The sequence below is a fragment of the Diabrotica undecimpunctata genome, chromosome 9 (genome assembly GCF_040954645.1).
Source record: "Diabrotica undecimpunctata isolate CICGRU chromosome 9, icDiaUnde3, whole genome shotgun sequence".
NCBI lineage: Eukaryota > Metazoa > Arthropoda > Insecta > Coleoptera > Chrysomelidae > Diabrotica > Diabrotica undecimpunctata.
The window spans coordinates 10,118,232-10,144,416 of NC_092811.1; the positions used below are offsets into that span (position 1 = coordinate 10,118,232).

At 34.3% G+C, this 26,185-nt stretch overlaps 1 protein-coding gene and 1 pseudogene across 4 annotated transcripts in view; one reads left to right on the forward strand and one right to left on the reverse strand.

Annotated features, from left to right (window-relative positions):
* Ddr (discoidin domain-containing receptor 2) overlaps nucleotides 1–26,185 on the forward strand; it is a 789,300-nt gene that overhangs the window by 47,665 nt on the left and 715,450 nt on the right. The window lies entirely within an intron of this gene.
* LOC140450058 (histone H3-like) lies at nucleotides 19,085–19,591 on the reverse strand (annotated as a pseudogene).

The following is a 26,185-nucleotide window of genomic DNA, read 5'->3' on the forward strand; positions in this document are numbered from 1 at the left end:
CGTCGGCGTATACCAGACCGCTTAGGCTTGTGGTTAACGTCCATTGTACCCCTCTTGTGTCGGAGTCTAGTTTGGAGAGAACATAGTCTACTGCTCTGTTAAAAAGAAAGCACGCATTTTGTCTAACTCCAGTAAGTATCAAATTCGTCGCTGTTGTTCTACACCATTGTGTAGGGGTTCGATAAAAATCAACCTGCATCTTTGTGGAGTTTTATTAATTTTTCGTGATTTAGATTATCGAACGCCTTTGAGAAATGTATAAAACACATAAATGCATCACGATTCATAGGAAAAAAATAGTCTGGTGAGTACCAAAACCTCCTTTAAAGCCAAATATTTGTCAAAATTCAAAAAGCCGCTTTGAAGAAAGATTTTTGAAGTTATACTTCTATACGCGCGCTCCACGTTGGAAATTTGTATGGGAGTGAATCTGTGAAATCATTACATATGTAAGATAATGAGTAAGAGAGAGGCAGAAAATATATTTTCTCTCTCTTCCTCTCTCGAATATAAAAATGTTCCTTTTGTATATATAATTTAATATTATATATATTATATAAAGATATATACATATATATATATATATATATATATATATATATATATATATATATACATATAATATTATACATATAAAAAAATATTTATTAATATTATTATTTATGTGATATGTTTTGTATTATTTATTAAATGTTCATAATTATATTATTCTTTTGTATTTCAAAATAATAATCTCAATAAATCACTGTATGATCCAGAACTGTCAATTTTGAAATACATTTGTGTTATGTCCTCTATAGTGTCCTCTAACAACGAAAAACAAACTTGTACTAAATATAAGCAAAAGCCTAGCTCGTATATGGAACTTGCTTTGCTAAAAGACAGATCAAATCGAGAAAAGCATATCTACAATAATACTCGTAACATTTTATGCCCAAACACAAATGCTGAACAAGATGAAAACACAATTGTATTATTATATTAATAACAAAATAAACAATGAATTTGACTGCAGAGTATGTGTAAAAAAAATTGCATTCAACTCCTTTCATACATATATGAAAATAAAAATATACATTTCATCAAAATATTGATTCAATCCTTCATTGTTAGTAAGTTGTTATTAATTCTGTTTCTCTTTCTGATATGTCTTACCTATAGAATTACATATGTAATGATTGTGCAGATTGACTCCCAAATAAATTTGTAACGGCGAATGCGTGTATAGAAGTGTAACTTCCACCGGCAGTCCCACTGGACTGCCACACCCGTTTTTTTTTATTAGTTTTATAATAATATATAAAACTTTATTATATTTATATAATTATATAAATATATGAAATTGACTTGCAATTAGAGTTGATTTAGTTTATAAAAATATCAACACAATAAACTGCTATCTTAATGTAACGGTTCCTAATATCCGGATCTCTACTTTCTTTCATTACCGGCCATCTCTAAAACTCAGTGGCAGCATCTTCCGGAAACCCATCTTCCAACAGCCGCATCTGTGTTTTTAATGCTTAAGACCGTTCAAGCAAACAAGATTATGAAAATTGGTTAAAACCTTAAAACCGAGAGCAATTAATTGAATTAACTTTATAGTTATCTAACGGGTATGCATTTTTTTAGATTATCCCGTTCGAGGCATTGATATGTGTAGGTTGTGCTGGTAATTTTAGCTTCCTGCGAAGATTAATGGATAGATTAGGAAAAATCAAATTAATTAAGTGAATATTTTTGTTTTATTATATTGAATCCGTTGAGTAAAAAAGATACCAAATTAGTAACGCAATCTACTAGATGTTTACCTTTTTTTGGACGTTTATAGCTGTTTTAAAACATTACTCCGTTAATGTTTAAATGGTATTATAGTTCTTTTAAATAGTTGTGCACATTCCTATACATTTATTGAATTATTTATTACGTAAGGCCAGCTCTCCACTTGCGATTTTTAGTCGCGGCGACAAAAAAATCGCTGTTGTAGAAAATCTAGATCTAGATGGTGCTTTCACTGCGATTTATAAATCCTTGAGTACCTAGCGTGGAAGTTATAGCAGAAGAAGAATTCACCAGTTTTTTTGGTGTTAAAAGAGATTTCTTTGATATACAATGATATACAACTGGAGCTCTTGATGTGGCTATAGTGTGCTATCCAGTAGAAACATCAATATTCGAAAATGGTAACGACTACTGCAAAAAATATGCATAAGATTTCATTAAATGCCCAAATAAATAAGCGTATATTGAGATAAGTAAATTAAATTGTTTAGATTTTACACCAGCATATACGACATGGTCATATCACCACAAATATGCATTATCGGTTTTTGACGGCTCCCAAAGCAAACTGTTTAATGTTCATTTATTAAACTTACACAACATCGCAGTAAATATCAATTGTTTTCTTGTAAAGTACGGATAACTTTTAAAGTGTCATAAACTTTGTTTAAGATATCGTTTGTACAAACAAATTGATATATCGAATAAATATAATATATAACAGGCGTCTAAGATTCGATTCTTTGAATAAACATCGTATATTATTATTTACATGTAAATACATAAATGATCAACTGTTTTCCGTTGTAAACGTTTAGTTGAGAAAACGCGTTCTAAGAAAAAATCCCTACTTTGATATTTCTTCACGATTTTGATGTTTGTTTAAATTTATTAAAGGAAGAAACTTCATATTTCTTCAATCATTTGGTAATTGACAGTTAATCAACATTAAGTTTTATACATATGTCAGCCATTTATTTACTTAATCAGGGAGAGCTCTAGTCTGCTAAAAATAAACTATAGAGTGCACTCCAAAATTATTAACAATTGATTAAACAATATTACAAAAGCCGTTGAAAGAGACCAAGATCTAAAACAAGGTTATGGTATGTCAATTAACGTTTTTTAATTTATTTTGACAGCATCCTAAGTGAGAAAGATAAAAAAATACGAACAGATATACAAGTAAAGCACGACACTCCACACCAAGAATAAAAACAATACTTTTTGATATTTATGCACAGCTAATAATTCAAAATTCTGACAGTGAGCAACAAAGAGTCACCTAAAAACTAATAATTTCATTATTCTGATAAATCTCTAGTTACATTTCTCCATTATTATCTATCTTGGGTCATATCAATATTAATTCCCAGACGAAATAACCAACTTTCTTTATGTGCCGTCTTCTACCGAAGGTTGGCGACCATCAAACGATAGGTTTCTCTGTTTTGTGCCGCATGTATTATGTTCGCAGCTTCTGGTATTTGAAACCATTCTCTCAACTTTCTCAGCCAGGATTTCTTCTTTCTGCCCAAACCTCTTCTACCTTCAATCTTGCCTTCCACGATAAGCTGTAGCAGGCTGTACTTATCATTACGAAACACATGGCCCAGGTATGACGCTTTCCTCCTTTTAACAGTTGTTAACAATTCCACTTCTTTACTCATTCGTCTTAATACCTCTGTGTTGGTCACTCTGTCTGTCCAAGGTATTCTCAGTATGCGTCGATACAGCCACATTTCTAGAGACGCTAACTTCTTTATAGTTGCTGCTGTTAAGGTCCACCCTTCAACTCAGTAAAGTAGCGTAAAGAGTACGTGGCATTTCGTGGCGCGCCATCGGAGGTTAACGCTTAGGTGGCGGTTGCTTAAAAGCTTTCTTATTTTGATGAATTTGGATCTTGCTATTTCAATTCGGATCTTAATCTCTACATCTGGGTCCCACTTATCAATATTCAGGTCGATATGTTGAATGTTCTTTTTACTGATCACCATAAATTTAGTTTTCTTTCTATTGATCTTCAGTCCAAATTGGTTGCCAGTTGTATTTACTCTATTTAGCATCATCTGTAAATCTTCGATGTTCTCGGCCAGTATAACAGTATCATATGCATATCGAAAATTACTTATTGGTACGTCATTAATCTTGATGCCCTCGTTGTACTCTTCCAGTGCCTCTAGAAATATTTGTTCCGTGTACAGGTTGAAAAGCAGTGGCGAAAGAATACAGCCCTGTCTAACCCCTCTCGAAATGGTTACGTTTTCACTTACCATATGTCCAAATAACCAACAGGATTGTAAAATATCTTCCAGCGAAAGCAGTCGTTTATCTGACCAACATAATAAATGTACTGATTAGTTTCAGAAGATTCCCTAATCGACGGAAAGAAGCCCATGTGATCGCAATCCATAATCCAGGAAAAAATAGCATTTTTCCACAGGACTGCAGGCCAGCAAGCTTACTGCCAGCAGTCAGTAAAATTGCTGAAAGAGTGATGTTCTCAAGGCTCGAAGAGGAAACAGAAAGACTGCAGGTCTTACCGGAAGCCCAATGCAGATTTAGAATTCAAGGGAACACCAGGTAGTCAAGCTTACAGAATACATCGCAGCAGGCTTGGCACAAAGGATTGATCTACAAAATAAAGAACTATCGATACGGGAAACCCATGACGGAGCTACTTTTCTCCGAAAATCGAAAATTCAGGATTTGCATTAGTACTCAAAATTTTTGAAGTAGAAGTACTACAGTGAGCTGTACTCTCTCCACTGCTGTATAACATATACACAGCCCATGCCTCTAGAACACCAGGCATCATGAATAAGCTCTATGCAGACGACACTTCAATAGTGGCCAAGCACAGTAACCAAGACATAACAACTAGGAACCTTCAGATAGCAGTAGACCACCTAGAAGATAGGTGTGCATACAGTGGAAAATTGAAGTAAATCTGGAGATGACCCAAGCAGTGCTGTTTAAGAAGAGACGTTACGTACCAGCCGAACAAGTAGAGATGCTCGACAGTTCGAATGCTCTGCTCTGCCTCGGATGGTCAAATTAAGTAAAGTACCTTGGGGTCTCCATGGATAAGCAACTTACGTTCACATCGCCTGTTACAACAACAGTAAAGAAGGCAAAGATGGTACAACCCATTATCAAAAGCCTAATTGGAGAAGCGAATTATTATTCAGAACAAAGACAAAGGTCATCAACAGCATCATACTGCCTATACTGACATACGCATCTCTCGTATGGGAACAGACTTGCAGAAGAACAGAAAGAAGATCCAAGCTGTGTTCCAAAATTCAGCTTGTTCGTATGATCTTTACAGGTTTAGTGGCATCGTCTCTGACGACTGGAACTGGAGTATTACATTCCAAGTTAAATACTGTTTTGAAAATGACCATTCTATAAATTTAAAATTTTTTTTTCTGACATCTTTTGTGAAAGTGCATCGGGTGCTTTTGTTTTATAATAATTACATAATCAATAATGTAATGTAATGTAATATAATATTATATTATAATTAAAAGTAAAGTCATAATTTTTGAGACACCTCGTAAAAGACTGCAAACACTGCTCATCCGATAAAAATATGACTGAAATACAAAACAATTCATGTCTCAACTTATCTGATCCTAATTATCTAATTGACGATAAGGACAGAATCAATAATTCCTCTGTAAGCACATAATTAATTATTCAACAGCCGAATACAAGAGTTAGCTGTAAAATATCTGTCAACGCAAAGTAGAAGCTACAAAGTATTTCTTTCAGTATGCAATAAACTCATTCCGCTTTTCGTCACTTCGTATCTTAAACATTTTCTGACATTGTAGCCTTCGAGTGATGGCAAATTATGTACTTTGGAACTGTTGGTCTTTAAATAAAGGATTGGAAGCGGAGATGGTGAACTCGGGTCATTTTTTAGATTTGATTTGATGGATTTGAATCACTCCGCTCGCTAAACTGGCTATGTACTTTGATCAGATTGGATCCCTTAAATTTATTGGAGAAATAGCAAAAGGTCTTTAATGACTATTTCAAAAAAGTCAATTCTATCACCTAATTTTGTCTACACTTTTTTTGGGATTGTACCGTTCGTATGATGACAATTGTTGTACTTTAAAACTATTGGTCCTTTCCTTTTACCCAATTTTCAATTTAACCTATCTTCATACCCGATATTGTGACCTGTGAGATTGTGACTGTTAAGAGTATATATCTTTCCTGACAGATGTGTTATTATGATTTGCACATTTGGACCTTTCATATGTTTAACTAATTTAATATGCTTTATGCTTAATTTTACAAAAACAAATAAATTAATTTTAATTAAAATTTGATCTCAGGGCTTCTTTTATCGTTAATTATAATAAATGGCTTCAAAGTATTATTTACGTAGTTTCCGTTGAGGAAAGAATGGATAATAGGAAAATAAATTAAACGAAACAATTTTGTGATATTAAACTATTAAATAATTTATTAAAAAAAAAAATAAAAAAAATATTAAAGTCAGACAATTCTACATTTAATCATAATCATATATCATAATCCCTATAATTAAAATTATAAATTCATTAAAATTCCTATACAAATTATCAATAATTGTCTGGACTTGTATTCAAATAAAAGATCTCTTCTCTGTGCTTCCTTTTTTAAATTAAATCAAGACAAAGAATTTTCTTTCAAGAAATATTACTTTTTTAATTTTTTTTTATACCTAAATTGAAAGATTATATTTATTGTGACATGAAATCACTGAATACAATATTAAAAAAAAAACCAAATTAATTATGATCTAGTTAGGATCGTGGTTGAAAGTCTTTGTTGATTATATGGCAAACTAACCAAGCTCCTCTGCTTGTCAACGTCTCTCGCACTCACTATCGCCGCAACAGTCTCTCCAAAAGCTCCTGGACCAAACTCCTATCTCACGGGAACTCAATTTCTTTCTAGTCGAAAGCATTTTCACTTAATCGACTAGTACCAAATACCAAAAATACTATACACCTGTTTGTTTATTACAGGATATACTTTCGTTGTCCACTGCTACCAATGCTTGGGGTTCCTTTCACAGACACAAAACACCTTTCACAATTATTATTTGACAAGAACTTTCATTGCAGGATATGGAACAAAAACAACTTGGTTCTTCCGACGTTCAAATCACAGTCATCTTCCTTTTTCCAAACAAAACATGACTTTCTTCACTTCAATCTCTCCTTTTCCTTTTCACCAATCAGACACACACACATCCTACATACCACGCCATCCCTTTCGAACAATAAAATTCTGTGACTTGTCAAATACAAGATCAATGCTATTATGATTATTTTACATAAATAAGATCTGGTGAAAAAAAAAAAAGATAAAAGACGATATTAAAAAACATCAACAAGAACATGTAGAAAGAGTGATAGAGAAAAATCGAAGTCTGAAATATACCAAACCGAAATTAGGAAAGAAAAATATTATAACTATGAAAAATCAACGAGGCCAACTAGAAACAAGCAAAGCTCAGATATCAAACATAGTTGAAAACTTCTATACTGAGTTATACCGCTCAAAAAAACGATCCCCCCGACTCTTCAAAGCAAAATCTGAAAAGACAAATAACAAACGTAAATTCTGAAGTAATGCCCGAAATAAGCGAAGTAGAAATAGAAAATGCAATTAAAGAATTGAAAAGAAATAAAGCACCGGGTAGTAATGGAATTCTGGCAGAAATATTGAAAGAAGGCGGAGAAGAAGTCATCAGGTACCTAAAAATACTTTTTAATAAATGCCTATTTGAAGGAAACATACCAAAGGAATGGAATACTGCTAACACAATATTAATACACAAAAAAGGGGACAATACAGATCTGAAAAATTATCGTCCAATATCAATACTATCACAACTTTATAAAACAAATATCACAACAAAGTTCGATGTATATCAACCAGTAGAGCAAGCCGGATTTAGAAAATGGTTTAGTACATGTGACCATCTTCACACACTAAAGGTCCTAATAGAAAAAGTTACCGAATACAATTTACCAATCTGTTTAGCATTTATAGACTACGAGAAAGCTTTTGACAGCATAGAATTATGGGCTATTGAGGAAGCACTGGTCAACAGCAGAATAGATTCTAGATATAGGATATTAATACATAATATATATCAACACGCTGAAATGGTAGTCACGATGGATAACGGAATGAAAACGAGGCCAATAAAAATCAACCGAGGAGTAAGATAGGGAGACACCATATCTCCAAAACTATTTACTGCCGCACTTGAAGACATCTTTAAATCACTAAATGGGGAAACGAAGGGACTATCGATAAACGGAAAGTATTTAAACCATCTAAGATATGCAGATGACGTAGTACTAATAGCCGACAGCTGGAAAGAACTGAAAACGATGATCGATGAGTTTCATATGGAATCCATAAAAAAAAGGACTGAAAATTAATCTGAGTAAAACTAAGCTAATGTCGAATAAAGATGATCAACCGACGATAACCATCCAAGGAACAAAAGTGGAACATGTAGAAGAATACATATATCTGGGTCAGAATATCAAGGTAAACAAAGAAAACCAAACTACCGAAATAAACAGACGAGTAAGAATGGGATGGGCCGCATTTGGAAAACTCTCATACATACTGAAAGACAAAAAGATACCCCAAAACCTTCGAACCAAAGTGTTCGATTCTTGTATCCTTCCCGTTCTCACTTACGGAGCTCAAACCTGGACATTCACAAAAAAGAACATGGACAAGATTCGAAAAACTCAGCGAGCCATGGAACGACAAATGCTTGGTATCTCACTAATAGATCGGCAAACGAACGAAGCAATCCGGAACAAAACAAAAATAAAGGACGCCGCGAAACAAGCAGCTAAACGTCTCGAAGATGGTAGATGAAACAAAGAAGTCGGAAACTGGCGACCGTACGATGCAAAGAGACCAAGAGGAAGACTTCAAATGCGCTGGAGCGACGATATCAAAAGAGTCGCAGGACCAATGTGGAAACGCCTAGCACACAACAGGGATAAATGGCGAGAAATGGGAGAGGCCTTTATTCGACAATTCGGATAGAAAAAGGGCTATAAAAAAATCTGTTCTTTATTTCCAAGTTTTTAGAGACAATACAGCTAATGCTACTAACTATTACTTATATAATTTATTTATAATTATTATAATTTTACTAACTATTCTTTTGGTGCGATGTCTGTGCTATAAATATTATCGTACAGATCTACCGAAATATCTACCGTTTCCTCATCGGCAAGTTTAAGAAACTCTATTGAGATGCCATTTGGGCACGTCGCTTCCCTCTCTTTTGTCTATTTTAGTCCATATTCTACTTTTTTCTTAAAATTTTTTGACCTGTTCGACTTAGTTTCTTGTAATCCTCCCTTTATTATCTGCAGGTGACGTCCATGTATATAGTCTACGAGTTGGTAATTGGAAAAAGGCATTTCTCACCCCCATTATATTCCGTTAGTCTCCTCTGTTGTTTGTATCCAGTCCAAACTCACCAATATCATTAATTTTTTCCTAGTTTAGCGTTAAGTCATATGTATCGATGATCACAAATATATAATTTGTATAAAATAGCTTCAAATCTGGGACTATAACTCGTCTCACAGATTCGACTCACTATTTCAAATCGGATCCGATCCGCCCATCTCTACCTTGAGTTCCAAATGGATGGCAAATTATATACTTCGAAACTGGTAGTCTTTAAATAAAGGATTGTGCGAGTTGAAGACTTTAATTTGCTTAATTTATACGAAACTAATGCTCCCTGGCGAGCAATTCTCCAATTCATACAATACGAGCGGGGCGGTGATGAGATATTCTAGGATGACAATGGGTTGGATGACAATTTTCGAAGAAAACGTATTCAGCGGATATAGAAATAGCGAAATCAAGTCTCGTACTCGCGATGTGGCTGCGGAAGCCCGATGAATTATTTATGCAATGTTGCAAATACATCAACAATTAAGAATACTTAAAATTTCTATACTTCGTGAAGCAATTTTTTCTTGCCGAATCCAAGTTATACGTGAACGAATATGGTCGTTTCTTTTATTCAGCATATTTTAGACAAACTCATTCGAAATTGTTCCGACATCAAATTTTATTCAAAATTATTTAACGTATTACTAACTATTCGGTTCAGTAGGGAACATACGTCTTGTTGATAAAATTACCACAGTATTTACGGGGGAACTAATAACAATATCAAGAGCAATTTAAAATATATATGAAGGGTACAGAGAAAAAACCAGATATGTCATTTCTTTTCACAACATTTCTGAGTAAATTGAATTTTAATGTTCAAAACCGATGATTTTTATTTCAAAAAGGGATTATAAACAGTGTATCCTGTTCCAGATTATAAACTGGAACAGGATAAAGGAAGATATTGAGTCAGCAGCTGAAATAGGAACAGAAACTTGTATCCGAAAAAATCACTGGTTTGACGATGAATGCAAAGACGCAACACAGAAAAAAAAATGAAGTATATGCAAAAATGCTTACCCGCCTAACTAGAACAAGTATAGAGAATTACCAGACAAAGAGAAGAGAAGAAAAGAAAATACACAGAATGAAGAAACGAAACCACTTAAAAAAGGAGAGAAAGAATTCAGAACATTCTATAAGAAAGTTAACATCAACAGAAAAGAATTCAAGGCAAACACAAATCAATGTAGAAGTTTAAATGGCGATCTATTAACAACAAGAACAGACGTACTTAACCGATAGACGGAATATTTTACCAGCTACTTAATATAGAGGAAGAAGAAGAAAACCCGGAAGCTGTGAGGTAAGCGGAGCGGACGAGAGGGAGGAGGATCCACCAACGATCCTGGAAGTTAAAGACGCTGTAAACAAACTAGCCAGAAACAAATCACCCGGAATAGATAATCTCCCAGCGGAATTATATAAAGAAGGTGGCCACGATATCATAATAGCGCTACAGCAGCTTATAAAAGAAATATGGATAAAGAAGTCCCTTCCCAATGATCGGAATATTGGAATACTTTGCACCATACACAAAAAGGGAGATATCTTTGAATGCTCTAACCATCGAGAAATTACGCTCCTAAAAGCAGCGTATAAAATATTCTCCAATATACTATGCTATCGTATGGCACCATATGCAGAGCGAATAATAGGACAATACCAGGCTGGTTTCAGAGGTGGTAAATCAACAATTCATCAGATTTCAACCCTGAGACAAATTCTAGAGAAAACACTGGAATACGGTGTAGACACGCACCACATATTTATAGACTACAAGGCAGCCTACGACTCTGTAAATAGAAGAGAATTGTTTAGAGCAATGATAGACCTAGGAGTACCAAATCAGTTGGTAAGTCTAACCAAACTAACCCTTGAAAAAGTTGAATGCAAAGTACGAATCCAGGGGGAACTCTCTGAACCTTTTAAAACAAATAACGGACTACGTCAGGGACACCCACTCTCCTGTATACTATTCAATCTAGCTCTGGAAAAAGTAATACGTACGTAACAAATCACAACTACCGGTTCAATATATAACAAATCTGTCCAAATCCTAGCATATGCTGATGATATCAATATTATTGGGAGAACGGAAAACGCAGCACGAGAGGCATACGTAGCACAAAAATGGGTTTAATAATAAACACCAATAAAATAAAATACATGAAAATAGGTACGCAACCACAAATACTACGGCCACTTGTTATAGAAAACGACGTCATCAAAGCAGTTAACGAATTTGTATACCTGGGAACGCTCGTCAATACTAGCAATGACACTGCTGCAGAGATAAACCGCAGAATTTGCACGGCTAATAGTTGCTATTTTGGGCTCAATCTTCTTTTTAAATCTACAGTTATATCAAGAAATATAAAAGCAAAACTCTACAAAACAATAATACGCCCAGTCCTAATATGGTTCAGAAACCTGGACTTTAACAAAAACCAATGAAAACATGTTAGGATGTTTCAAAAGAAAAATACTAAGGCGAATCTATGGAGCGGTAAATGAAAAGGGTGTCTGGAGAAGACGATACAACTTCGAACTATAGAATATACCAGGAACCAGATATCGTACAACACATTAAGATAGGACGTCTGAGGTGGGTAGGCCATGTAATGCGGATGAAGCAAACCGACCCAGCTAGAAAAACGCTCCTTGATAGACCTATTGGTCAAAGAAGAAGAGGAAGACCCAAAACAAGATTCCTAGATAACATAGACCAAGATATGAGAAATATGGAAATACGTGCTTGGCGGAGGAAGGCGATGGATAGGGACGACTGGAAAAAAATTCTTGGGGAGGCTAGGACCCACACAGGGTTGTAAATCAAAAATGCTGATGTTGATTATAAACAGTAGTTTACGTAAGACAGAAGTTAACATTATTATAAAGTATTATAACTACAGTTTTTTGGTTTACAAAAACTAAAGTCGGCTTTATTGCAAAAAAATCTGCATCACTTACTGTTATTGCAGGAGCAAAAGCAGCAATGTCACCTAAAACAGACAAAAACCAGCCGTTTTTATTTTTGAACTAAAAAAGAAAATTAATTAATTTTTTAATGTTTATTTATTTCTCAACATGTAAATAATTGAAACTTACTGTTAAAGATGAGCCAGGTTCTGGCTCTCATTCTTATCTCATTTTTATATATTTAAATGTAACTTATAACTTACCATTGTATACCGGAACAGACAGCAAACATTCTCCACATCTTTTAAAGCTGAGTTTTGGTCAAAGTGTTTTCGTATTAATCCAGATAGTACTGGACCATTGTATAATGAACGATAGTAGATATAGCGGCTATGATCAGATGATGCCAGTATTTCCTTCAAACTCAAACTCAAAATAACTTTAAATGGGCATTTTTTTTATATATATTGTGTCTAAAAAAGATCCTAACTCTAACTGATAATACAGGCAAAAATATTCTACAAAAAGTAAGTACTTAAAAAGATTATGGAGAACTCCAGTGCAGTTTACCCTGCCTTTTACTACAACGAAAGGTGTTCTGCGAATTCCATTAATCGTTTAGAGGTGTAAGTTAGTTGAATGTACTGCAGTGTTGTTGTTCCCAGATAATGCCCACAATGTTTATTAACAATGTCTAATTATGAATGTAGTGTTTATTTTTGACGGATTATTTCCGTAATTAGCAAGATACGTTGCGTCATTATTCGTGAATATTCTGTAACCATTCTTCTGAATACGTTGGCTACCAACGTCATATGTGATATAACAAATATACATTTTTAACAAGCTTCTGTTACATTTATCTCCAAATGATTTATCAAAGAGTTGTCGCGCTTCTTCTAAACATAATTTAAAGATGTTCAACTTCTCGTTTGATTATGTTTCACACACGTTCCAAAAGTTTACTGTCGCAGTGAAAATAACATAAAACAAGGAGCGACTAACAGTTTTTCCGAATTTATAATTCACTCTATTATTTACACCGCTGGTGTACAGGTATCGATGTTTCACGTTTTTAAGATAAACATAAATTTCCCTCGGCATAAAAGTCTCCCTTGGCTTCCAATTCCATCATCTCTCTCTAGTAATCGATGCCGTTTGAGGTATGTGTTCGGCTTCGTCAAGACTGGAGACTCACTACTTTTTGATAGTCTCAAAATGACTTTTGAAATGGGACTGAGTGACGTCTACCTGGAAGACGACTCTCTGAATCTAGAATTAATAGTGGACATAACTGAGGAATGCGTTATTTATTCTGCAATTGACCATTTACTTTTCCTGTAATAAAAACTTATTTAAAATCATCGAATAAAGTTTTATTTTAGTTTTTCTATTAAATGCATTGTCATAAAAACACTTGAAATAGTAAAAACAAAATAAAACTAGAAAATCAGAGCTTTGTTTAGAGTTTATAGTTTATTTACTTAACTACTAAACAAATACAAATATTGTTTGTAGCAAGTCAAGAAAAAATACATAATATATCAAAAATGAATATAAAACGTAATTTAAATAGACCACAAACAAGAACACATCGGTCATCCGAAAGAACAGTGTCACAAGTCATAAAACATCATTTTTCAGGAGAGACAACAATAGATTTTTTCGATCTTAATTTAGCTGTCAATTTTAAACGGTAATTGCTAAAATTTTCAAATTAAAAACGAAGAATAAGGGTAAGTGAATGTTTCTAATTGTGTAAGAAGCAAAACCAAAAAAAATACAATATCTGATTTAACAAAGAAAAGAAGATGAAAATTTTGACTTATGTCACTTTTCTTTTAAAATGTTGATCACTTTTTTAAAAATTAATGAAAGTATTAACTTGAGGAATGAAATTTTATTAATAATATGGAAATTATCTTACTAGTATAAAAAATATTATTAAACATATAAAAGAAAATAAAGATTTTATGTCTAACACTTGATAAAACGAAAATACTTGAATATAACAGGTATACTTCATTCACAATTATAAGAACTGACTTATGCAGAATTTAAAAGTATCCCGCTGATAAAGTCGACGCCATAAAGAGATTTGCCTCTTCAGGTAAATAGTAAAAAGGGCCGGCTTAACGAATTTTATATTTTATTTGGCATTTACATTACATATTTAATTTAAATAAATATCTAGATAATTAAGGGGTCAATAATAGGTCAATTAAGTTAAACGTTTACTCATTATAACTGTATATACGGGTTCGTCAGTTCTAATGTGTTTGGGATATTACCCGTTTTCCCAAAACTTATTAATTTCCACCACCGGTCCAGTCAATTTAACTAAATTGAGATCTTCATAATTTTGAGATTTCGTTGAGACTTAAAATAATGATTAATAAAAGAATAAAATAATTATGGGAAATTTGTATGTTTATAAAAAGAGTTTTTTGACATTACGCTTGAATGATAATAAATATTTGATCTGATTATATGTACTAACCTACAGTTGACTTGGCTATATGCCGGTCCTGTTAGCTTGGATAGCTGTGATAATTATACAACAATAGAGTACTTACAAGGGATTATTCAGTCTTACAGCTGGTATTAAAATAAATTTTATAATGAGACACTAAATTTCTGGATACAGTATAAATAGTAATTACTATTTAAATGGGAATAAACCACAATTAAAGGTTAAAGTACGTTTATTGACGTTTCAATTTGTTCTCAAAATACAAACTAATGTTGAGAGTTACATTATAAAGGTTCACTTTGGAAACAATAGAAGGATGAGGCTTCTCCAGACGGGCATGGTAAAACCGCCTGAAGATCATAGACTGCAAACGTGTTGTTAGAACTTTTATCGTTTTATAACATGAGTAAAAGGTGTTAAAACTATTTAGTAAGTTTCTTTTAAAATTTTGCTGTTGGCTACTGGATTGACCAAAGAAAAGAAAAAAAATCGGTTGCCTGTAAAGTCGGTTTTACGGGCGAAGATTTTACGTGACGTCTTTTTCTCGGTAGAATATTTATTGATATGAATATTATTAAATTGCACAATAGGAACAAGGAATTGCCGCTATAAACTCAGTTTCTCAACTTTTGTGTCAATCTAACAATTAATCAATCAATCATAGTTTACGATAATGAAATATTAGTGTACAATGATTTACCTTTATTGTTGTAGTTGTTGTAAATGACGAATCTACTCACGAATTGAAGACAAATCTCACGATCTCACGATTAAGGTCTTACATCTTACGATTTTTAAATTTTTTTTAAATTTCAAGTGTTTCTAATAAAATGCATGGGAGGAAATCAGCTTTTTTTAGATTGTCACCTTGAAATATCCATAAATTGACTGTATTTTTGTATCAAAGTGGGCTACTCCAATTAACTCAATTAATATACACAAAATAATATAAACAAAGCTTAAAAGGTTCTTTATGCTTTGAAAGTGGTTTATAAACAACTGAATTGTAATGTATATTTTACCGCCTTTAATAAATATGAAGTATAGACTAAATTTTGTGTAAAGAACAAACATTCAACAGACCTAATAGTAAAAACATATTGATTGAAGTGTGAATTTGAGATAATGTGCTGACAAAATGTTAAATCCTAAGAAAACAAAATTATGTTTTTATGTATATTCATTATACTTAATACTCTTGGGTAAAATACCTCATATCATATATGTCTTTAGACACAGTTAATAATTTTCATTAAAGTTTAAACTATAAAGAATGTTTACAATCATTGCTCAATATTAAATGGATAAATCCATAGCAATATTATAAAAGAATATAGGTCCCTAGGTAATTTCCTAAAATTATATCAGATACTGGTGGTTCCCCCTAAAATAGGACACTGTAAGCACTCCACATTTTCACTACAGACACAGCTGACGATACTTTCAACGATTTTCAACTTTAGCGATTCAACGCGCCTAATTCTCTAGTGCCGCGCGCAGCGGACCGATCATGTTTGAGTGGGAGAGAGACGCAAGGCATTCGCCGGTCCGGCGGGCCTCTCTCTCGTTCGGTGACTCACTGTAACAGACGTGAGCGGGCGTTACACTTTTTCTTAAATGACTCCGAGCCACAACCTAATTTAAGACGTTGTCACATCAAAAAAGAAAGAGAGAGAAATAAAACCCAGGCTTAACAATTGGATCAAACGAGAGATAAAGAAATGGGGAGAAATTAGAGAGGCAAGTGATATTAATGAAAGGGAATTTGAGTGAACTGATGGTCAAGCTGGTTAACTAAAATTTAGTGAGTGAGAGAGAGAGAGAGAGAGAGAGAGAGAGAGAGAGAGAGAGAGAGAGAGAGAGAGATAGAGAACAATAAGAGGACGAGACGTAAATATTGAGGGAATGGAGATCGGCTGGTTTTTCGTGCCGTGTTAGAAGAAAATAGATGATGATAAAGAAACAACAGATAAAAACCGAAGATCGCAGAAGAGTAAAAGTCTGTTGGAACTTCTACTCCGTTAAATATATATATATATATACTCCGTTTATAAACGATAAAAGTATTATTTAATTCTAAAAAAACTATTTCGCAGTAAAGTAAAACACAATATGTACAATATGTGGTTTTATTATAGAAAATGTAAAAAATGGCTTGATTATATAATATATAATGTATAGAGAATGAAAAATATATGATATACTCTTTTTTTTATAATGTTAACTTTGTTTTAAATAAAAAAATGTTTACAATATACAAACAGAAAACCTGAGTCATTCCATATCAAAACTTCAACAAGATACAGACAGACAATTTTGAGTGCTAGTGACTGAGCGCATACATGGTTGTACCATTAAAAATTATAGTTATAACAACACTTAATTAGCTTAATAACAATTTTTTTTAAATTCCAATGCTTAGGTCGATTAGTACTTATACCCCTTTACATGCATTCGGTGATGCAAAACACTGTCGTTTAATGTATTAATTCAATTATATAAATAAAACGGTAAATATAAAGTGAAATTAAAAAATAAAGTTGATTTAAATCTTTATGGTTGATGCAAACTAAAGAAGAAAACTTCAAATAGATTAGTTACTAACACTGACGTTAAAGTATTTACGTTGTTTAACGAAATGTACAGTACATAAGAATGAATTAGAGACACTTATCTTTATGCAACTTTAGACAAGGAATACTTGCTACACAGCTCAATAACGACCATAAGCGATTTACTACTCCCAATCAATGGTAGTTTGTAGCCCACTTACGTCAATAAGATTTTCTTATGAAAATGTCAAACTGAAGGGCTTTACTCCACCCGAATACTTTCCAAGCTCTGGAGTACTTCAAGTTGTCCATTTAGGACTTGGACTAGTCTTTGAAGTTTTTGTTGATGGTGCTGTCAGAACCTTGACCGACTGTGAAACATACACAGATGATCATAAATTTAGAGGATATTTTGATGGAGAGGGCCAATAATTTTACATATCTAGGTGTGGTTTTTTAGAGAAATTTGCCTTTCAATCTACATGTAGATCTTAGATGCAACAAGGGTATGCAACAGCTTAATTTCATTAAGAGGCATACCAGAAATTTTTGTAGTTTTGTTTCTGTAAAATCGCTATACCTACTTATCTCTTGTCCGCTTCCAACATGAAAATTCAAATCTGACCTGATTTCTCTTTACTCAAGTATATATCGAAAAGTTTGAGAGAGTTCAAAGAAGATTTCTGATGCACTGTTCTTCTAAACTACGGGGACCATATTGTTACTCTGGTATAATCAATTTCTTGAATCTGAATTCTCTTCTTATCAGAAGAGTTAACTTTATTTTTATTTTTAAACTTGTTAATGGAATAATCTAGATGACATAGACATCATAGGTAGGTCCACAGAATCTCTGACTGAAGCATTTCGGTCGTTAAGAGCATCTGCACACAGAATGGGACTAAATATAAATGTTCAAAAGACCAAATACATGTGTTGCACTAGGTCAAGCAACCCGACACCTACACGAATAATAATTGATGACCTAGAACTGGAAGGTGTTGACACCTTCATATACTTAGGGTCGCTGCTAACCAAAGATAACAACGTCAGTGAAGAAATCAAAAGAAGAATAGTGCTCGCCAATAAGTGTTACTATGGCTTAAGAAGACAGATGGCCTCAAAAATGCCTAGAAAAATTAAACTGACTGTATACAAAACACTAATAAGACCAGTGCTAACATATGGTTCAGAAACTTGGACACTAACACAGAATGACCAAGAATTGCTCAAACGTTTTGAGCGAAAAATACTAAGACGAATATATGGAGGCATAAAAGAACAAGGTTTGTGGCGCAGCTGTTACAATTTTGAGTTGTATAGAAGATTTGGAGAACCTGACGTTGTAAAATTCATTAAGGTAGCACGCCTCAGATGGATAGGTCATGTAATCAGACGAGAGGAAGATGCCATAGTCAGAAAAGTTTTTGACCGATCGGACAACGAAGAAGAGGAAGACCGAGACTTAGGTACCAAGACAACCTAGAAAATGATTTGAAGTCTATCGGAATTAGAGCATGAAGAAGAGTTGCCAGAGACAGGGGCGAATGGAGGATTGTTCTGAAGAAGGCTTTGGCTCTTAAAGAGCTGTAACGCCACTGATGATGATGATGAATGGAATAATCTAATGTCCTATTTAGCTAATTTGTTTTCGTATTACTTCCCGTTCATTGAGTCAGAATTCACTTTTAATGTTCCTCATCGCAGAACTAATTATGTTTCAAATATAGGAACTTCTCATGTATGCTAATCAGTGTATGCTAATCAGTCATTTAATTGTTGATCATCAGTGTTATTCGTATCAAGCTCGTAATAATTAATGTCTTTGATGTGTTTAAGCCCTTTCACCCCTGATTCTCCTGGCTAGCTGAATGTCCTTGAGCATAATAGTGACTCTCTTATATTAAATAGCGCATAAATTGGTATCTTCAAACAAACCTACCAAATATGCTTCACTCGCTTCCTGTAAAGCCATAACTGCCGAACTTTGAAAACGTAAATCTGTTTTAAAATCTCGTGCAATTTCACGGACAAGACGTTGGAAAGATAGTTTTCTGATAAATAATTCAGTACTTTTATAGTAACGTCTAATTTCACGAAGAGCTACGGTACCTGGCCTGTAACGATGAGGTTTTTTAACTCCTCCAATGACAGGTGCACTCTTACGAGCAGCTTTGGTTGCTAAGTGTTTACGTGGTGCTTTACCACCAGTAGATTTTCGGGCTGTTTGCTTTGTACGTGCTATTATTTCTCGCGTGCGTATAATAATTACATTAAAAAAACTAAAGAAGCTGATTTTACATGTTACCACGAAGAAACGGGTACGCGGATTGTTTTTCATGCTCATAAAATTGCACCTGGATCAAGGATTTTAATTAAAGCTTCGGATATTGATGTTTTGGTGCTTTTGCTGGGAAATATGTACAAAATTCCACAATCAGCAATTTGGCTAGCCTCTTCAGCAACTAAAAAGTTACATCATCAACACCTTGATTGCATTAAGATCTCAAATCATCAAATCATGCTCATTTTGATAACCCAATTTCTCATGACGAATTAACGGATTCCGCTAATTTATTTTTAAATATTTAGATTTTTCTTTGATATTTACATTGTTGGGCAAAGCTTTACTCATAGTCATAAATAAAAACTGCTGTAATCTTTTACCATAAAACTCTACTATTATACATTTCCAAATCGAGTGTAATATTCCAGAAATTCTAAACTTACGATGGATAAAAATCTCATGCGGTTTGAATCGTTCATTACGGTTTTGTATTTTTTATTTATTTTTTTACCATAAATTCCTTACACTACTGAATAAGTCAAGGGTTATCGGTCTCCTGAATTTTTTATTCCGTTAACCACACCGAAGGTTAACGTTTTCATAAGTTTCCCTCAATACAAATAGCCGCCAGTCACATTTAGCATTATAATAAAGCACCTTCTTATCAAAAATATCACGATAAGAGCCATATACGTTACGGGTGGAAAAGAAGAATAAAAAATAGGTGTCGTGCCTCCCCGCCTTTTATTTGCGACTTTTATAAAACTAATTAGATAATATTCCCATATGCATTAACATGATTAAGTAGCCACAATAAAAAATGTTTGTGCGACATGGCAAAGCGACATAAATTAAAGTACCAACCTAATGACATGGCAGGCTGAATTCATGAATTTTTGCGGAAAAAACTTCGTGAGATTAGTATTTACTCAGAGAAATTGTTATAATAAACAGCGCTAGTATTTTGTATAATTGCTGTTTTCTGAACGTTGATAAGGTCATGTGAATAACGACTTTGTAGTTAATATAAACAGCATAAGCTTCAAAATTGTTATTTATGTAGTTAAAGCCAACGGTGTTAGGTTGTGTTGGAGCTCAATAACATTGCTCGCTGGTTGTTTTGTATAAAACGTAGAGGTCGCTGGTTAAATGATATTATTTATCTTCTTCTTCTTCGCGCGACTAGGATTACTCCTGTTTGTCTGCCTCTTATTCTGTTTCAGTCGTTGTTGACTCTACATTATCTTTCCACCTTTTTGGCGGCCTTCCAACGGGTCTTCTGCTATACGGCTTGTTGTTTTTACAGATGTTCGCTAATCTATCTGGTCCCATTCGGTTTACATGTTCGTTCCAGTGTTTTTTCTTATTATTTATCTAATATCATTTAACCAGCGACCTCTAAGTTTTGTACAAAACATATTCTCCCGCTCCAAAAACGAATGTTTCTAAGAACAGCTGAAAGTATAAGTATAAAGCATAGACATGAAAAGATCGATATACTAATAAAGAACTAAGTAAAAATAAAATATGAGTTGACAAATAAGCGGCGGTCATATTTTGACCACCGAACACTGCTGGATGCCATCTAAAACTGTGCTCAGATTATCAACGCGTACAATGTCATCAATTAAAAAAGAATAGCGTCGAATCAGTAGAATTTTTCGACCGACTAAACTAGAAAGACTGTGTCATACACAATACCGATGGCCCTTTTTCCTATAAGAATTCCGTGGGATGCGAAAAGGCAAGAAGAAGAACAGCGTCGAAATCTCGGCGTGGTGTCACATTTCAAGTCTTCAATGACAGCCAGGAAGTAATGATGTTTCGACGAGATCCACGGTAGGAAAATGCCCGTTTGGTGCAAATTGTAATAATTGTGCCGGTGATAAAACACGACTAACACAATCAGAGAGGTGTTGATTAGAAGGCATATAATGCCGAGTAGAGTGTGGTATCAGTTCTTGTATGTGTTTAATGCGATTGACAATTTATGGGTAGAAAAATTAGCTCAAGGGAGCGCAATCGTCGAGTCAGATCAAATATCGGAAGATCGGGTGGAGAACCCTTTGACAAAAGTGACTAGATCAGCCAGCAATATGGCTGCCAAGAGTTCCAATCTTGTCGAGACAGAGCGAGCATGAAAATTGGACGAGACTCGTTGACAAAGGTGACTAGTTCAGTCAGCAGTATAGCTGCCAAAAGCTCCGATCCTGCCATAGATGTTCTTGTATAGGCATAACACCAGAAATGTAACACATACAAGTACAGAGGTCACATGTATCTGTTCAGATGTTTCATCATCCCAGCATACATTGAATTACCACAACGGTTGTAGAAGACGTTTGACTAGCAAAAAGACATGAAAAAGGAATAAAAACAAGAGAATAGCAACAAAAATACGACTGATTTACGAACGAATAGCCTGCTTTGTACAAGGTTTGTCAAAGGGACGAGAAGAATGAGAAAAGAGGTCAGTCGTAGGATTCCATTTTAGGCCCAGTACCCTAAAAATGAAAGGTTCCTCTTTGTCAATGATCAACATGTTAAAATGTCTAAGCCAAAGCCTGAAAATAATTAAAGATGGTTGCTGACGTTGTCGATTTGTCTAGCGAAAAACCATCAAGCTTTAAAAGCTAAGCAAGTGCTCACTGCAGAAGGTGAGTAGTATCAAAGAGAATCACTTGTAGCGTGATTCTGACGTAAGTCCTTCGAGATGGTTGCTGGCCCATTGCCTAGCGGAAAACCATTGAGCTTTAAAAACTAAGCGTTACTCTTGTAGAGTTTTTAAGCGAAATAAAACGAAGAAGTACCGTAAGTAACGATACGTAGTAAAAACTCTTAGAGAGGTTTAAAAAGTCCGATCTCCAGAGAACCTCTTTTATAGTTCCAAAATTCCTTATTTACTTTAATTTGTCGATACGTTAGCTTCATATCGTAAATAAAACAACAACGAAGATATCAAAAATTAATAGTTAGTACGAATTTTGGATAAAAGGTGCGAAATAAAAATTTGTTTTTTGAGAACTGTGTAAGAGTTATAAGAAATAGTCGATTTAAAATCTCCATGAATGCAACATATGTCTCTTTGAGATTCGGGAGTTTCCTGAAGCGATTCTCTAGCATACAAAACGAAGATATGCATAAGAATAACGAATAAGTAGCGAATATAAACACGAGAAAAGATAAACAAAGAGGATTGGGTTGTAAAAACGGTGGAATAACAGAAAATTGGCTTGTTAACTTTCAGAAAATCAACAACTTAAAAATATCCTTCACGAGCTTGGTCGTGTTGGGACAAAACTAACAGGTGCCTACTCTTTTCGACTTCCCAAAACCTTTGTAGAAAAGATCTATGTTTGTATACATAGAAGTAATAAAAGATGTGAAATAAAATATAGAATGAGTCGCAGAGACTCGCCCTTATAGAACATAATTGAAAATGATTTCTAAGGCCACAGGATGATTTGGTTCGCCAAGAATTTTGACCAAAATTTACGAAACGAAGAACCAATACAACACCTATGAGTATGTCTATAAGATCGGATTACTAAAATGCGTGATTTGGTAGATTACTGAAATAAAATTGGCTGTGGAGCCGGTATCCAGTAGGATACGAATTTTAAGAAAGATGCGAAAACATATTTGATATGTATCCAATATATGAAAAGAAATAGTACATACTTTCCCAAACATTCCCCCGCTCCGAAAACAAATGTTTTGTATAAAATCCATAGGTCGCTGGTTCATATCCGGCTCGAAGGACTAAATGTTTTGTATAAAACTTAAGAGGTCGCTGGTTAAATGAATTTCGAGGTAATAATGAAGAAAAAATGCAATATTTTGACTGTAAAAAAATTAGTGAAAAATAGCAAATACAACTGTGAATAAATTATGATATTAACTAGCCTTACTCATTATTGTTGTCTGTACAAAGAACATAGACTCACCCTTTGAAATATTGATGTCGTAAGATTCTTAGCCAGCTGAATCTCGTTGGTACCACGTCGGGACGCCGAGGCTCGATAGCACGAGAACCAAAAAACTCGGTGCGTTTCGTTCGCTGTTTAGAGATAAAGTGTGTGTCTTGAGATCGTCAGGTCAGAAACCACCCTATGGCCACGCTTCGAAGCGGTTGGTAGGAAGAGGGTATACCAATAAATCACTCTATTGTATTGCGATTTTGAATGGCGATAATTTAAGTTAAATTGTTGCGGTAATACGATACTTTGCATCGGTTTCTATATTTGTGACACAAAATACAAAAGAGAAGCCAAATTCTCCGTACTTAAAACATAATAAATGAGATAGCCAATTTAACAATTTTACGAAATAACAGGAAGCAATATATTTTAACAAAGTCGTCAGAATACAGCATTGAATTAGATCACATTATAGTACACTAAAAGAAAAATATTAATAATAAAAATATGAAAAGAAATAGTACATACTTTCCCAAACACTGGTAATAGATGAATTTTCAACATCATTACAACTAATGATTTCTCTCCTATAACAAAATATCTCAGCTAGACTGGTGTAATAGTTTTAGCAATGGTAACGGTCGAAATCTAATATATTTTTTAAAAAGGATCAACAGTATTTTGTAGATAGCATTTTGTTCTTAATACCTTTAAAATAATGTTTGTATGTGTTCGGTTAAAATAATGTCATTTTGTCAGTAACCTGCTCAAATAAACTTAAATTAAAATGTAATTTGGTATATTTTTTAGTGTACACTAGCTAAGACGCCTACGTGATGTCCTTCTTCTTTTTTGCCCTGTTGCTTTGGTGGTTTTCAATCGAAATGTATTCCTTTAGAGTCGACCCACTCCACAGTCGATAGTAGACCGGCACGAGGGTAGTAATATAGCTACAAAGTAAAGAAAATACCTCAAAAATATTTAAATTCGCGGCAGTCAATAAAATCAAATTTACGGAATCTTATTATTGGCGGCTGCTTCTCTCGTCATGGTTCTTCAACCTTTTTATGTATAACTTTATTAAAGCGAGTCGTCGGAAGTAGCGAAGGGAGTTTTATTGAGTCTAAGTGTGCTTCAACATGCTGATGATCCTGTTAGCCCGACAAAATCGACTTTTCTTACAAAGATCACGCAAAAATTGGATATATTTTCGGTTAGTTCATACTTGACGGCTTCCTGCTCATCGGAATGTGTAATAAAGTGCCGAAATAATAACACCGTTCTTTACATTTTACGTGGATTTTTGAAAAAAGAAAATGATTATTAGAACTTAAACTGTTGACTGTAAAGAAGAATAATAATATAAAATCTTCTTAAGATTCATAAGATAAGACTAAAAATAGAAAACATTAAAAAAAAGTTTTTAGATCTATCCGAAATGTCTCATCATAGTCCGAAAATCCGAATCTAGATCGCCTTCACCCACCTGTTTACCGAATAAAATATTTTTATCAAATTTTTATCAAAAAAGCAAAATACTCCACCAAAAATTCAACCTTTGATGCTTATTTACCGATTCCGTCCACTAAGTTAAGTAAAGAAATCTACACTCGCGATCATAAAATCCGGGTCACCTGGAAAATTTCAAGTTTCTGGAATATTTTTGCCTATGGTGGAGTAATAACCTTTTTTTAGGTTAACGTATTTTTTATTTGTCATCAATGTTTGTTTTGAAAGAAAAAAAAAAACGGTTTTTTATTGTTTTTATTGAAAAAGCTGAAAACAAACCAAATTGTTGATAAAACGGGCATACGAAACAAATGGAAAATACAGAACGTGGTAAAATGTCAGTGAAATTTCAATGACTAATATCGTGTATTGCCTCCACTTGCTCTAATGACCTCTTGCAGACGACGGGGCATACTCTCAATTTTTCTCTGGATTACATGTTGTGGTATGTTATTCCACTCTCTCACTAACAGATCCTTAAGCTCCTGTCCGTTGTTAGGAGGAGATGTTAGGGGTTGAATACGTTTTTTCAAATCGTCCCAGATATGTTCGATGGGATTCAGGTCCGAAGACCTAGCTGGATAGGGTAATCTCGTAATTCCAACCTTGTCCAAGTATTGCATACTGATCGTGGCAACGTGCTTTCGCACGTTGTTCTGCATAAAAACGACGTTTTCTCCAAGCCTTGCCATGGTATGCATAATATGTTCTTCCAGAATCTCCGTAATGTCCCTTCGTGCAGTTAAGGACCCATTTTCGATGAAGGGTAATTCTGTGCGGAAGTCGGAAGATACACCTCCCCAAGCCATGACCGAGCCTCCACCAAATGGCATTCTTGGAGCAATGCAAGCTTGTGCAAATCATTCACCGGTTCTCCTCCAAACTCTTACACGTCCATCGAATCCAGTTAGGCAGAAACGGAATTCATCTGAGAATAACTCTTTGCTCCAATCGTTAATTCCCCAATGCGCGTATTGTCGAGCAAAAACTAGTCGTGCAACTCGATGCGCCAGGCGAAGTGGCGGTCCTGTAGCCATTACCCAAGAAGATAGTCCAAAAGAACGAAGTCTTCTTCTGACTGTTACAACGCTAATATTGCCATTTCGTACTTCCTGTAGACGATTTCGATGCATAATCGCAGTTGAGGTCCGGTTTCGTAAAGCCTGAAACACAAGAAAACGGTCATCTCGTACCGTGGTCATTCTTCTTCGTCCAGAGC